This window comes from Hakea prostrata, chromosome 8 (genome assembly GCF_041222555.1).
Source record: "Hakea prostrata isolate BN-2017 chromosome 8, UWA_Hpros_2, whole genome shotgun sequence".
In the NCBI taxonomy this organism is placed as follows: domain Eukaryota; kingdom Viridiplantae; phylum Streptophyta; class Magnoliopsida; order Proteales; family Proteaceae; genus Hakea; species Hakea prostrata.
The window spans coordinates 20,186,179-20,201,498 of NC_142607.1; positions in this window are offsets into that span (position 1 = coordinate 20,186,179).

The window sequence follows — 15,320 nt, forward strand, 5'->3', positions numbered from 1 at the left end:
CTCGAGCTTTCACAAACTTGCAGGAGAGAAGAGAAATGATCGGCTGAAACCGATGAAAAAGAAACTGTTGCTGTGAATGCGAGGTTTCTTGCCAAAACTTGACCGGATATAGATACCACGACGAAAAATCCCAACGAGAAGAGCGGCACGAAAGAGGTGTGAGTTGAGAAGGATATAGCAGAGAATGTCAGAGAAAGAAAAGCATCGAAAGCGAAAGGAGACATGAGTCCACTTTGAGAAAAGGTATGGTGGCGCAGTACTGGCGATGGCATTACCCCCAAGGTTTAGGATTTTATATGTGCGGTGAACGACGATGTCATTTTTGGGGAAATATCAACGTAGAGCCGCAGAAGATGCTAGGAGTTACCGACACCGGAGTTTTTACCTGTTGTTTGGTATCTTATGATATAAGAATGGTGGATTCCTCGTTAAGAAGTGTTTCGAAAATCCAAATTATTCCAAAACACCTCAATAGATGATTTTCAAATAGAATCACCAAATTTCAAGCCATAGAATAAATTCATGTGATTCTGTGCTCGTGGGAGCCCTAGAAATTGTGAGAACTCGAGATTTCGACGTGCCTTTTTCAAGCACTACAAGGAGCCTTCTTCCTGATCATCTTCCTCAATGACTCTTTGAACCCAAGAGCGTCTTACAAATATGCGAGATGCTTGCCTTCCTCCATGAAGTTGCAACTCTATGAGCCGTTCCTAGAGCATTGTTGGCAAATCACTCGTCGCAAATCGAGCTTGCGTCCTCTATCTAGTGTGAATCAAGAGGTATGTTATTGGGTCTATGTTCTGGCATTTCTGTGTGTAGTATGGAATCATTTCCTGGTTAACTTTTGAATTCACCTTGATGATTAGGGCATTAGTTTCTATTTCCTCCTACTACTCTTGCTACCGCTCCTATTCTGCTACTCATTCTTGCTCCGTTCTATATATTTCCTGAAAACTCACTTCATCAACGTTAATCGTCTCGAGTATTTATGGGAAACAAGAAATTTTTATATGCAACTAATGATTTTAGCCATCTAAACTAACATCTATCTGGGTTTCTTTTTGCATTTTTGTTTGACCACTTTCTGCAGTTCGTCAAAATTGAAGGGGAATATATTTGGGTCTCTTTCTTTCTGTACTATCATGTAAATTCTTTGTATAAAAACATTTGATTGAATGGATGATCGGATTCACATCTTCTGTAATTCCTTTCCCTACAATTCTATGTAATTCCCTCCTAAAATTGTGCCACATGGCATCAGGTAATCAATGGTCATCCAATTCTAAACCCACCCATATATTCATCTCTCCTCTCTCCTCCCCAAATTCAAAAAAAACCTAAATCCTCTGATATTTCTTCGTCTCAAACTGTGTCTCTTTGTGCAAAATTCTGAAAATGCCCTCTCCTCCTATTGGCGTTTGCCTCTCCTCTTCTTCACGAAATTTAGAAAAGCCTTGAATTACAGCAATTTTCTTATCCTTCATAAGGCTCACGGCTCACTCACTAGGGCTGCAACTGGGCCGGGCTGGGCCGGGCTTTTGCAATCCCAAGCTCTGCCCTATATATTCTAATCTGAGCCCATTCCTGCCCTGACCCTAGTTCAGAGCCAAGGATTATTGTCCTTGGCCCTAAGCCCTACAGAGCCAAGCCCATTCTCGCCCTAATTGGCCCTAATTTGGCCGGGTTGGGATGGGTTGGCCCTGATTGGCCCTGGCCCTGACCCTAATTGGCCCTGGCCCTAATTAGCCCTGATTGGCCCTAACCCTGACCTTGATTGGCCTTGATTAGCCTTAATTGACCCTGTCCCTAACCCTAATTAGCCTTGTCCCTAGCCCTAATTGACCCTATCTTGGCCCTAGCCTTAATTGGTCATATTCTTGGACCTAAAATAACAAATGTAAATTCATAAAATAATAATAATAATAATAATAATAAAAGTATCATAAGCAAACTAAAAATAAAATTCATAGAAATATAGATGATTCAAGCTCATACAAAATGATAAAATAGTCAATAAGTTAATAGTGTTGCTTTAAACATAAATAAATTAATACTCCATAATTTTATATTGATCTCTAAAAGTCTCTCATTGCTTTGATGATGAAAATTAAAAACCTCTCCCATTACTTTGGTGATGGAAATTGAAAACGCCTCCCATTGACATCTTTATTCAACCAAAAAAAATTCAAAACTTTGTTAACAAGTAAATCAACAATTTTTTTTTTTCGTGGTGAAAGAAAATTATATTTTAGTTACAAACATAGCTATCTGTCTTAATAAGTTTTTTTTTCTTTTCTTTTCTTTGAAATATCACATTGGAGGCAAAAGAAAGATGTCAATATTCATGATGAGAAGTTGGAGTGTAGATTTGTTAGATATAAATTCTCTATATACTAGCTTTTATTATTTATAATATATCATTTGGCTTTAGTCAAAAAAAAAAAAATCAATGATTTTTTTGAACTAAAAATGACATAATTCAAAAAATAAAAATTATCTTAAAAATAATATAAAAAGTGAACTCATAGTCTAATATTATCAAAATGACTGAAGGTCAAAGTCGAGACTTATAGTTATATCAATGTTAATGTGAAGATTAGGGTAAAAATCTAATATATAATCATGATCAAATTAACATTAAGACTAGAGCCAAAATTAGGGTCAAGATCGGGCCAAAATCAGGTAGATGCTTACTACATTGGTAATGAAGATATAATTTATGACAGGTGTCAAATATTCACCCATGTGAATTATAATTAATTCATCTCTATATGGGTGGAGGATCCAGACTCAAATCAGGGCCAAAATCATGGCCTAGATTATGGCCAATATCAGGGCTAGGATCAGGGCCAAGATCAGGGTCAGAATCAGGGCCAAGATCAGAACCAGAATCAGGGCCAAAATCAGGGCTAAAATCAGGGCTAAGATCATAGCCAAAATCAGGGCTAGAATCAGGGCCAAAATCAGGGCCAATATTTGGGCCAAAATCAGGGCCAAGATTAGGGCCAAAATCAGGGACGGGCCGGGATGGGCTGGGCAAGCCAGAGAGTAATCCCAGGCCCACCCTTGGCCCTAGTTCAGAGCCAGAATATTTTGGCCCTAACCCGCCCTTAGGGCCAAAATCTTTAGCACAAGCCCTATTTGGGCTCAGGGCGGGCTTAGGGCGGGTCAGGGCCGCTAGGGCCAAACTTGCACCCCTATCACTCACTCTCTTCACAAAATTATCTAGAATCATCCTGATTTTGAAATAAGATGATACAAAAGCCTAGAGGTTGAAGTTCTCCCAATGGGAACCGGGGTTTAATCAGCGGTCCCATTGGTCGGTCAATCTTCTTGAACAAAAAACTCAGTATCAGATTCTTTATTGTCCAAATTGAAGGAATTGCAGGAAATAAACACGGTTCTGGTTACGAATCTTGATGTTTTTCCTTCAATGTGAAGTATGATTAAAGGGCAGTTTGTGAAAAACTTATTTTGCCTTCCTTCTCTAACAATATAATCAAGAACCTAAAAGTAGAATCCAGGATGGGGATCATGGGGATGAAACTAGATCTCGCCCTCCAGTTGTTCTATTTCTCCGGAAGACCCAACCCTCAAAATATCCCTTCTTTGCATGGTAGAAGAGAAAAAGGGAAAACAAACATATTTGTCATATGCGATTTGTAACTTTCTGAAGCTCCTGAATCCAACAAATAGGAAGAAGTCTGAAACACACTTGGCTTTCCATTAACAAGAGTGTGGGGTCAAAAGAGTTAATCTGCATAACTCAATAGGGATTAATAGAGAATGGTTCACAAGAAACGATCATAATAAATGCGATCCACTACATTTGTTAGAAGTCGATTCATACACTCTTACAGTCATACTCATCCACTGCATGCTTTGCAAAACTAGTCATAAACGAATCTCCTTTAGTTTCTTTTCACGAGCAATATGTTCGTGAAGAGGAGGAGAGGGCTTTTTGAGAATTTCGCACAGAAGAGACGAAAAATTCGCAGAGGATTCAGGGTTTTTCTAAATTTGGGGAAGAGAGAGGAGAGAGGAATATATGGGTGGGTTTAGAATTGGGTGACCGTTGGATTACCTGATGCCATGTGGCACAATCTTAAGAGGGAATTACAGGGAATTGTAGGGAAAGGAATTACAGAGGATGTGAATCTGTGTGCAAGACTATAGAAATGAGTAGAAGTTGACTACTATGTACTCGAGAGACATTAGAGCGACAACATGTTCTTATCCAAGTTTATATTCTAGATTTTGGATTTCATTCCTATCATGCCGAGCACCATATTCCTTCTATATCTAAGTGCTTTGCTTTTTAAGAGTGATATACGACATCATTAACGATATTTTTCGTATATCAATTGTTTAGTTATCAATATTTTTTACATAATGTTGATAATTGGGATACATCAAGTATTTGGCTTTTGTTCTGTTTTTGGGTTTGTTTCATGTTTGAATTCTACATACACATGAATGGATATTTAATGTTGATAAAAGGAGAAGATATAGAGATGGATACATTGTACATTTATAAGTACCAAAGAAACACTTGGGCTAGAGGGTATGTCTGTATTCATATGATTTTGGTTCCTGATCACAACATTTGCATGGTGATGATATGTGTCACATCCACCCAGCCGGTATTCTATCTGGCATACCCGAGAATGTGATCCACAGCCCGAGGATCAAGGATCGAGCGGCCATGCCTCCCACATACACGATAACATAATCACGAACAATATAATCAATGTTTTAAGCAAGTAATAATTAGATCAAGTGAATAAGAAAATATAATCAATCAGAGTGCGGAAATTATCAAGTATCAAATACATATCAAGAAAGTCTCAAAAGAGAAAGAGAGTGATCAGAAGTCACTCCTTCTCCAAAAGCAGTGAAAAAGTGGTTAATCAATTCAGTTACAAATCCCAACATCAAAGAGTAAATCCAAAGAGTTATTAAAACATATCCGGGTTCCAAAAAGACATAAGGGCCTAGGCTAGAGTCTCCTTCGTCAAGTATAGAGTATCCTCGTAAGTGTACACAAAGGAGACTAAGCATGGCCTCTCCCAAATCAAGGTCGGACTAACTCTAGTACGGAGGGTAATCACCCTCGGCACCTTTACCATAATCTTCGTAATAGCCAGGACCTTCACCGTAGTTTGAGGGATCCTGCACCGCCTCATAGTAGGAGCCATCAATGTCTTCAGTACCTGCAGATATGTCTAACAAAAACAATTGCAGAAAGGAAATGAGTTCAAAGAACTCAGCAAGGCGAATCGTTCCACAATACACAAATCATACGATACAAGTCACAATATGATGCAAGATGATATGAGACAATGATGAAATATGATTCTAACTCTAAGTATGCTAGTCTCTGAGGTAGACATGCTTTAAGCCATAGCACCATACTTCTTTAGGTTGTCTGTCACTCCCCCTCAATCATACATGATATCTTGGGTCTGCCGGGGTAATTGGGTAAAGTCTTTATCAGAAACCATGGTTGGGGATTAAGTCACCACTCTCTCACATCACCATTGGAATAAGTATTGGCGCATGTCACGGCGAAGCCTAGCCCAATGCAAGTCATCTACTCAGTCGTATCATATCAGATCCGGATGCTTTCCCTATGGCATCGACCAACTCGGTTCCGTATCCTTCACACTAGAGTCAGCGTATCCTATGGCTACAACCAACTCGGACTACGGACTCATCAACCCTATTGGTCGTCCACAAATGGTAAATGGGAAGCTCTCACATCCTCTCACGGATTGGTTACCGGTCTTGAGCGCCCGTGAGCCCAAGTCTATCCATTTGCAACCCTACCAATAAATGGCCCCTTTCGGGTATCCGCAGTATGGTTTATGTCCTCTCACGGGTGGTTACAGGTCTTGAGCGCCCATCAACCATACCCTATGTCACATCCTCCCAGCCGGTACCCTAGCTGGCATACCCGAGAGTGTGATCCACAGCCCAAAAGATCAAGTTTAGGAACGATCATATCCATTTCGCACAATAACATAATCAAAAGCAAGAACAAATCAAAATGTTCAAGTAATTTATAATAGGGTAATTTTCATCTGGACCCCCTGAGGTTTAGTGTATGTCATTTTTAGTCTAAAAAAAACTGAAACTTTGCATCTGCCTCCCCTGTAGTATGGAAAAAGTCAATTTAAGGCAAATTATCTCTTCTTGGACGAATTTGCCCTTTTTTTTTCTTTCTTAATTTAATTTATTTTATTTTTACATTTTACGGGATTAAAAGTTATTAATTTACAAAATCAGACATTTCTCTATTACCCGATTCCCAAATCTCTGTTATCAGAAACGGTTAAAGGTTCAGTCATTACAGAGGTCAACCGGCAATTGCATCTGAAACAGGCCGATGGAGATCTATCGTTTTCATCATCAATAAATGTTGATTAATTTCATTTCCTTTCTCTTTCTTTCTCTTTCTTTGTTTCGTTTAGCTCAATTGAGAAATGATTAATAAGGTTTTTTTCTCGTCAATGAAACAAAGCTAACTCAGTTCATCAGTAATGGATCATTCTTCTCTGTTATCAGAAATGGTTAAAGGTTTAGTCTATTACAGAGGTCAACCGACGATTAGATCTAAAACAGGAGATCTTTCGTTTTCATCATTGGTAAATGTTGATTAATTTCATTTCCTTTCATTTCCTTTCTCTTTCTTTCTCTTTCTTTGTTTCGCTTCGATCAATTGAGAAATGATTAGGAATCTTCAATTAATGAGAATTTCTTTTTTGGATTTGAGATCGCAGAGAGGTTTTCTTGTAATGGAATTAGTTCCAACCTGATTACTTACCTCACGGGACCACTTCAGCAGTCGAGGTGATGGCACCACTTCAACAGTCGAGGTGATGGCAGCGGTGAACATTAATACCTGGACAGGTTTGTCTCACTTCCTCTGTTTGGAGCTTTCGTTGCAGATGCTTTTCTCGGTCGATTTCAAACTATCCTCTTGGTTACACTCTTCTATGTTCTGGTTCCTCTCTCTCGCTCTCGACTCGACTAGTTGGGGATTATGTTCCACCCATTAATTTTCATTTCCTAATCTTCAACTAGGGTTTGAAAAATAAAGATTTAGAATAGGTAGAACCAGGGATTTTGGAATTTGGGAATTAGGTAATGAAGGAGGGTTTGATTTTGTAAATTAATAAACTTTAAATCCTTAAAATGTAATAAAAAAATAAAAAATAAAAAGGGCAAATTCGTCCAAGAAGCGATAATTTGTCCTTAAATTGACTTTTTCCATACTATAGGGGAGGCAGATGCAAAGTTTCAGTTTTTTTGGACTAAAAATGACATACACTAAACCTCAGGGGGTCCAGATGAAAATTACCCTTTATAATAAAAGTCAAGAAAGGATCTCAGAAGGATCACTAAAAAATATCAGAGTGCGGAATAACAAGATACCAAAATCAAAAGACAACTGTAGAGTATAGCGGAATTATACCCTACAAATACATGCGGAAGGTAGATCGAAATCTAAGTAAAGCTCTAAGCTAATACAAGTAAAGTAAAAGATAAGTCTAGAAGAAACAAAAGAAAATCTAATCCACATCTTCAGTCAACTCTTCTTGCTCTTCAGTCTTCATCTTCTTCACCTTGTGCTTCCTCATACATACCGTCAAAGAAATTCGAACCTGTAGAGAAGTCTAACAACAGATTGTACAAAAAAAGGAATGAGTTTCGAAAGAAACTCAGTAAGGCAAGTTAATCCATAACAACATAAATAACATGGAAGCAAACCATAACAAGATGCAATGCAATATGAAACAAGTAATGTATATATGCGTCTAACTCTATGTATGCTGGTCTCTATGGCAGACATGCTTTAAGTCATAGCACCGTACTTCTTTGGGTAGGTCACGCATACGGCTCCTGTTGGTAGTGGGTCCGGGCATCCCTCTCGGACAAACCATGGTAGGGGGTTAAGTCAACACACTCTCTCACAACCATTTGGCATAAGTACCGGCGCATGTCAGGGAAAAGCCTAGCCCAATGCAAGTCATCTACTTAGTTACATCAAGTCAGTTCCAGATACTTCCATTCCTCCCCTCTCGGGATCCTTTCCGGTATCCTTCACACTAGAGTCACGGATATTACTCACCGGACTCATCAACCCTATTGGTTATCCACATATGGTAAACGGGAAGCTCTCATGTCCTCTCACGGATATAACTCACCGGTCTCGAGCGCCCATGAGCCCAAGTCTAGCCATATGCAACCCTCCAATAAATGGCCCCCACAATGTGATTCCCGTCCTCTCACGGATATAACTCACCGGTCTTGAGTGCCCATGAATCCCCATTGCTACCACGGGTCGTTTGGTCTCAATACCCTTCCTAATCGGGTATGATATAACAGGGGTATATTCAAGCCAAACACTGCTAGACATCCCTAGGAATGACAACCATTGATTCGGAAAAGTGTCGATGGGCAACCCCGGAAACATCCCATACTATTTCCGATAATGTCCAAGGACAGAAGTGTCAAAAGGACACTTCCCAATCCCAAACCAAACTTAAGCAAACACATTCTCAGATCAGTCATGACATACACAACCAGTAGTTCATCATATAAAAGAGAATGTAAAAGCAACATCAGATTAAGCAGTAATAAGTAATTCATATAACATAAACAATGAAAAGATGATATAATTAAGTGCTACTGTTCTCACAGTAGGAGATCAGAATTAAAATACAATAGCAGTAGGTAATCTCATAGTTTCATAAAGTAGAAACCAGAGAACAAGCAATCTATGTAGTTAAGGAATCAACTGTCCTTACCTGATTATCGCTGAAGATAATCCAAAGATCAAAGAGAGAGACACCAAACATGGCAAATAAACCCCTAACAAGCATAGATACTATGAAATCCCCCAGATTTCTACCCCTTTAACCCGTGGTTTTAAGACCGAGAACCTGGGCCTTGATTCGGCGACAATTGTGGACCATTCAATTCGAGCCCGAAGGATTGGAAATTAAACAAATGTTGGTAGATGACCCTTATAATGACTCAAAAACTCTCTTAGAGTTTAAGTGAAGAGAGAAGATTAGTCTCGATAGTGTAAAAATGATAATTTTGGAATATCTGTAGATCAGTGATGGACAATTCGATTGACGTACATAAGGTATCAAATTGAAGATCGTCGAAAGACCTTTCCAACGAGCCAAAAATCATCAAAATCGGAGTTCGTTTGGGGGTCCAACCATGAGCCAGAAGTTTGAGCCGTTTATGTGAACCAACCCCCATCCCATTTTCTGTTTAGGGGCAAAATTGGAAATTCGGATTTTTAAACCCTATTTATGTTTTATCTCATCCGTAAACGCATTTTTGGAGGCTAGAAAGAGGCGGAAACTTTGGAGAAAAGGAGAAACGAAAGAGAGGAGCGATTTCCATTCTTCCGAAGGTGTCTATGATCCGAATCTTTGCAAAATCATTACGAAAGGTTAGTTTTCTTTAATCCTTCTCTTACTCACAATTTTGTGAGTATTTTCTCTCCTTTCCTTTTGAGGAATCTTGAAAGGGAAGGTTGTTAGGTATCTTGGATGGTTTCCTTTATTACTTTAATGTCCCTTCGTAGTTTGTGGAAGTAATATCTTTTCTCTTCTATTGAGGGATCGGATCTATGAAAGGGAATAATTATAGGTACCCTAGATGCTTATATTTTCTTATATTAAGGTTCCCTTTGAGTTTGGGAGTAATGGTTTATCCCCTTGCAAAAGATTTTAGAATTTGACTCCCCGGGTCACACACGGGTGATTTATGAGAGTCAAATTTGGGGCTTTTTGAGATGGGTCAAATTTAATAAAATTGAAGGTACCCGTAGGATCCTTTTGTTTCCAATTAGATTTTCCCAAAGTTTTGCTTCATTATAAACTTCGAGTTGGTGGCAAATTAGTGACCATTCACTAGTGAGGTTGAGAACTACCATTTTTAACCTAGTTTTCAGATTTGGGTTTTTGTGGGAAGATTTTAAGATATCATTTGAAACCCAAATTGGCTCTAATTTGTGATAATTATTTCTTTTGCATGAATAGGTTAATATATCTTTAGTCACTAATTTGTGAGAAGGAATTACTGATCATTGGAGGAAGAATAAAGTAAAAGGTGAGGAATATACTTAACTTTATATTACATGTGTAATGATGTCAGTTACTTTTCATTATTGATATCTTGTATTGCTTTAGTATTATCTTGTGGTTATTTTATGTCTTTTGTTAAATAGGAATTGCTATGATTTATGTTTATTATTACTCTGATGTTGCTCCTTGCTTTGAAATCTATTATTGTTGTTATGAAATGGAATGTGATTGTATGTGATATGGAGAGTTTATGATCAGACCGGGTTCATACCTGGTCCTACCCCCGACCCCGGTCGAGACGGAGAAAACCGAATCGCTCCCGAGCGAACCAGATCCGGAAGATGGCTTGCTGAAGAAGAAAGCTTATTCGGCTGCAAGCGTGCCCTAATCTTACTTATGGATTAGGGTATTCACCCTAATGAGGGCAGACTCAAATTGACGGTTGCGGATAATCATTATCGAAGGGATAACCATCGCATAACCTAAAGGTTATCTCAGGAGTCCTCTACTAGCCCAAACTAGTAGAAGTCTATCGCTCAACGGATCTCACTGATAAGATCCAACGACTACCCGAAGAAGGCTCAAGTGCATCCAACGAAGGAGATTCGAAGGTACACTCTATATAAACCTCACTACAATACAAGGTGAGGGACGGATCAATCGATCAAAAAGAATACTATCTGAGACTCAGGTTCAGATACATACTGATAGACCTAAACTATCAGCGATCTGCTATCTAGATCACCTTTCCCAGTTCTTCATTCCTTAGCTCTGTGCTTCTAGCAGAGCCGTTTGTGATTAAGTTCATCAACCGACTTAGCCTTCGGAGGTGGACTCCCGACCCCGCCGGTCGGGCCACATCCGACGCTTTCGTTTTTGGCAGGACATCACGTGGAGATCCAAGGGCTGAGCAGATTTTGGACGCATCATTTGGCGCCGTCTGTGGGAAAGACTTGAAAAGCCATGGTGACTAGATCAGCAGCCGCTGCACAACGCAATTCCGGTGTTCAGATACCTGGAGTGAATAATCCAGATATTCCCCAGGAAAGCCAAAATCCTATCGAAGTGGATGATGGCCAGGGAGGACGTAATCCTCCTCCTGATACAATCCAAGATCAATTGGATCAGGTAAAGATTCAACTCTTGGAGGTGAGCCAAGCACTCCGCATGCTCACCAGGCGAGTGGTTTTACCACAAGAGCCTGATCAACGCGATTCAGGGAGACGTGCATTGCCACGTGACCGAGAATGGATCGAAGACCGGAATGTTGATCAGAATTTCCGTGAAGGAGACCGAGGACTTCGGAGGATCGATGATCAACCGAGGCGAGGTGATCGGTTTGACAGACCGCAAGAGAGTACAACTGATTCAAATACAAGGTTGGATACAGGGGTAAGAACTCACTCACCCACTGTCAGAAGAACCGTTCGTGATGATCGAGCAGTTCGTGATGAGAGGAATGCTTAGGAAGGACGGGCTGTTCGTGATGATCGAGTAGCATGGGATGATCGTGTTAATCGAGGTCGTGATCATATTGCTGAAGATCACTCGACCCAGATTGGTCAAGAATTGGCCAACATCAATGAGAAATTAGGGCAGTTGGCTAAGGGAAGAATAACTGAGGATATTTACTCAGTCATTCGGAAGACTCCTTTTGCTGAGCCAATTGCGGGATATCGGTTTCCCCATAACTTCCGTTTGCCTACCTTCTCAACATTCGATGGCTCCGGAGATCCAACAGCTCACATCGGCTATTACCAACGGACCATGGCGCTTTCGGGTAATTCGATGAAATTTTATGCGTGGGTTTTTGGTTCATCTCTAACTGAGCAAAGACAAAAGTGGTTTTCTAACCTCCTCTCGGAAGGATCGTAAACTTTGACGAATTGGCGCACCAATTCATAGGGCGATTCCGAGTGGGATACAGTCAAGAAAACGGAAGAAACCTTGTTTACTCGTCAAACAAGGAAAGAGCGAATCGATCGTAGAGTTTCCGAAAAGATTCAACAAAGTGACGATGGAGATAGAAAACTTGGATGAACAAGTAGCCAGAACCGCTCTATTCACAGGACTCACTAATCGGAAACTCCTGGAGTTATTACTACAGGATATACCTACGACTTATGCTGAGTTGGTACAGAGATGCCGTAGCAAAGGCTGAAGTCATGGAGATTCTAGATGCGCGCCAAGGAGATAATAAAGTCTCCAATAAGGAACAAAAGGCTCCCGAGCGAAGCCCAAAGAAAAATGTTCGCGATCGGGTTGGAAAATCCCAGCCTTGGCGCCAAAGATCCCCCGTAAAAGTGAGTACACTCCATTGAATGCTCCTCGGGCTGATATTTTGAATATCCTCAAAAGAAAAAAATATTTTAAAGTGGCCGCCTAAAATTCTTTTGAAACCCGGAGAGAGCAACAGGATCGGGAAAAGTATTGCCGATTCCACAAGGACTATGGTCATTATACTAATGACTGTCGTCATCCCAAGGCGGATATTGAGAGATTGATATCTCGGGGACATCTGTCCGGCTTTGTTAGCGGAGAAGGGAGGAGCCACGTGGGCCACGTGCGGCTGCTCCAAAGAGGGATCGTTCGGTTAGTTCGTAATGATCGAGGGAGGCCCCGAAGTCTAAAAAAGGCAAGGAGGTGATTGAAGCTGCTACTCGGTCACCGATCCTTACCATCTTTGGGGGACCAGAGCCCGAATCATTCCGGAGTCTCGAAACCAAAATCCAAATTTGTTGGAGCCGGAGAGGCGCAGAAGCGGAAGAAGCTGAATGGTGAAGATTCTATCACCTTTAGCGAAGAAGACGAAAGAGACGTTTGTTTACCTCATGATGATGCTATAGTCATCAAGGTAGAGATTGCACGGCGGGAAGTGCATAGAGTTTTGATTGATACAGTGGTCCGACAGCTGACCTAATTTCCTACGAAGTGTATCAAAAATTGAAGGTGGATCAGGACTTGATGAAACCTTCATCTACACACCTATATGGCTTTGCAGGGTCATCTGCAGTAGCGGAAGGATCGGTTCAGTTGGATTTATCCATTGGAAGTTTTCCTAAGGAAACAACTGTCCGAATCAATTTTTTGGTGGTTCGAGAACTACCAGCCTATAATATGATTCTCGGGCGACCATCTTTATCCAAGATAGGTGCTATTGTTTCGACAAAACACCTGAAGATAAAATTCCCGACTGATATGGGAATTGGTCAAGTCTCCTCTCGACTAGAAGATCTCTCGGCAATGTTATGTTGCCTATTTAAAAGACAAGGAGGGTCCGAGGAAGGTTACTGCCCTCCCCATAGAAGTTCGAGATGATCGGGAAGAGACAGAGATGCAAAGGCCCGAACCAGTGGAGAAACTGGAGCAAATCCAGCTGTGTACCGAAGATGAGAAAAAGATTACTTATATCGGGTCTGAACATCTGGAAGAGTTTAAAGATGAGTTGAAGTTTTTTCTTCAACAGAATAAGGATGTATTCGCATGGTCTGCTGAGGACATGCTTGAGATCGATCGGGCCATTGCAGAGCACAAACTCTGGATAGACCCTAAGGCGAAACCAGTGATACAGAAAAGAAGAAATTTCTCTATTGAAAAGTATGAAGCCGTTTGGGGCGAAGTTGAAAAACTTAAGAATTCTGGTTTCATAGAACCAATCGAGTGCCCAACTTGGTTGGCCAACGTGGTGATGGTGAAAAAGGCGAATGGGAAGTGGAGGATGTGTACAGACTACACAGATCTAAACAAAGCTTGCCCGAAAGATTGCTACCCGTTGCCTCGGATTGACCTCTTGATAGATGCGACTGCAGGATATGAAACTTTAAGTTTCATGGATGCCTACTCAGGTATAATCGGATCCTTATGAATAAGGAGGATGAGAAGTATACGGCTTTCATGACTGATCGTGAGAGCTATTATTACAAGGTCATGCCTTTTGGCCTAAAGAATGCAGGAGCAACATATCAGAGGGCCATCAACAAGATTTTCAAAGAGCTAATAGGAAAGAATGTTGAAGCTTATGTTGATGACATGCTAGTAAAAAGCTTTACAAAAGCAAATCATATTGCAGATTTGACTGAGGTTTTCTCAGTACTACGGAAGCATCAAATGAAGTTAAACCCAGAAAAATGTGCCTTTGGAGTCTCCTCGGACAAATTTTTGGGTTTCATGGTATCACAGAGGGGAATTGAGGCTAATCCTGCCAAAATACAAGCTCTGATTGATATGGAGGCTCCCAAAACCGTTCGGGATGTACAATGTTTGACAGGGAGAGTTGTTGCTTTAAATCGATTTATCTCCAAGTCCCGAGAAAAATGTTTGCCTTTCTTCAAGGCACTTAAAGACCCGAAGGGCAGTAAGGAAGCAAAGTGGACTGAAGAGTGCCGAAAGCTTTCGAGGAATTAAAAGAAGCACTTGGACAACCACCGATCCCGTCCGGAGCCGGAGAAGGGGGAAATATTACAGCTATATCTAGCGACGTCCCTTTCGGCGGTCGGTGCGGTACTTGTTCGGGAGAAAGATAAGAAACAAGTGGGCCGATTTACTATGTAAGCCACGTGTTGCTAGATGCGGAGATGAGATATTCGCAGATTGAGAGGTAGGCTCGGCTCTCATGATGGCCGCCAGGAAGCTAAGGCCATATTTTCAGTGCTCATCCAATTGAGGTATTTACAACTTTTCCTCTTAGTAAAGTTCTTAACAAACCCGATTTGTCCGGAAGGATGGTATCCTGGTCGGTTGAGCTCACCGAGTTCCAAGTGAGCTTTAAGCCCAGAACTGCAATTAAAGCTCAGGCATTAGCCGACTTTGTAGTAGAAACTACTGCACCAATGGAGCCCACCATTGAGGATCCCATTATACCAACCACTTGGGAGGTATATGTGGATGGTTCGAGTAATAAAGATGGAGCAGGCGCTGAATTCTATTAAAAAGTCCAGCAGGATTTATTATTCGATATGCTTTGAGATTCGCATTTGATGCAAGTAATAACGAAGCGGAATATGAGGCCCCGATAGCGGGACTTCGGTTGTCAAAAGCATTAGCTATTGCAGATGTTACTATTTATAGTGACTCTCAGCTTATAGTCAACCAAGTCCAGGGGGAATATGGCATTAAAGAACCACGCTTGCAAAAATATCGGGAGATAGTGCAGGCATTTCAAAACCAATTTCGGAATTTGAAGATATCTCGATTTCGAGGAATGAAAAT